This window comes from Chinchilla lanigera, unplaced genomic scaffold (genome assembly GCF_000276665.1).
Source record: "Chinchilla lanigera isolate Chin_1 unplaced genomic scaffold, ChiLan1.0 scaffold00034, whole genome shotgun sequence".
Classification (NCBI taxonomy): Eukaryota; Metazoa; Chordata; class Mammalia; order Rodentia; family Chinchillidae; genus Chinchilla; species Chinchilla lanigera.
The window spans coordinates 12325836-12327487 of record NW_004955435.1 but is presented as its reverse complement, the minus strand read 5'-3'; positions in this window follow the sequence as shown (position 1 = coordinate 12327487).

Sequence of the window (1652 nt, the reverse complement as noted above, 5' to 3'; positions counted from 1 at the left end):
TATATATATATATATATATATATGTAAATAAAAATAAAAACAATGATTGGATTTTCACATTAGAAAGGAGGTACTAATATCATCCTCCTTTTGCAGTATCTTAGACTGGCTCTCCCGGAAGCAGAGCTGTGTGGAAAGCTTTTAGGAGGAACCTGTAAGGGAGGCAGTGAAACAGGATGGAACAGGGAAGATCCAGTTGAGAGTGGATCATGGGAAATCCTAGCCTTGGTCTGATTCCTTGAGGAGAGCTCTAGGACCTAGACTATAAGCCATGGGGCCGGGGATATAGCTCAGCGTCATAGTGCCTGCCTGGCAAGCGCAAGGTCCTGAGTCCAATTCCCGATACAAAAAAAAAAAAAAAAATAGAGTATAAGCCACAACACAGAATTAGCCACCACTTTATGCAACGATACTGGCCTTTGTACCCTCGTAATGTCGCAGGTGTGGCAATTCTCTCTAGTGCAGGCTCTCCAAAGAGGAAGCCCTGGACAAATTCTAGCAGCCAACCTCTCAACAGCTGGGACATAGGTAGTACCACCAGTAAAGGGCACCTGAACAAGGTATCTAAATGGCATTCAGCCCAGCTAGGAAATGACAGCCAGTCTGTCTCATGGCTATGCTCTCAGCCTCTACACTGCCTCTTATAAATTCAAAGAAAAAATAATGGATGGAGACATAGGTGACCGGCTGGGATTCAAACCAATTTCTTAGTATTTAAAGAGTTCTTGTACAATAAAACAACCCAATGGGTGGGGGCAACAACCCTACAGAAAGATAGCGGAAAAGGACCAGCACTAGACAGCAGGTGTTCAAGTGAACACAATGAGCTCATATATGAAGCTGATCTTGACTAGTATTTGAATAATGCAAACTAAAAGAATAATGGGTAGATCTGGAGTCTGCTTGTCAGCAAAAGCAGTCAAGAACTCTTAATTTACATGCTGCCACATGCAAAAGAAGTTACAAGTAAGTTGTCCACTGAAATTTCTTTAACGTACTACCGTATTGTTCAGAAGGTCACTTAGTAGGGTGGATTGTGTAGAAAGGAAGTGCAGCTCTCTTTATGATTACCCTAGCAGACTTCCACGTGCCCCACTTCTAAGAGTCAGTTTGCCTTTAGGATAGCATGCTTACTCAGACTTTGCGTCTGAAGATAATGCCTCCGTTTTATGATGCTATTATCAGTCTTAATTATAGGATTGCAAATGTGCCCAGGGGTTTCCTTGGATAGACAAATCAAATGAATCTAAATTATCTTGTGGTACTCTTTCTACCTTAGTAGCTAGACTCTACTTCAAATAATCATTGACCTTCTTCAAACCAGTTTTCTGAATCAGTATGCGCTTAGAAAGATCAGGGTTTCAGACATAAAAAACTAAGTAACTTTTTAAAAGTGCCTCTGTTCCTAGTTAGATTAAATTCTTCCCAAGAAATCAGGTGTAGTCTTTCTACAGATACTGTTGGCCCTCTCCTGTGTATCTGTGGGGTCTGTACTTGCTGACGCAAGCACGTGAATATTGAAAATGTTACCAGGGGTGGGGGTCTGTCGTATACCTCAGTGGTGAAGTGCTCATCTGGCATGTGTGAAGACTTGAGTTTGATCCCCAGAGTGGGAGAGAGAGAGAGAGAGAGAGAGAGAGAGAGAGAGAGAG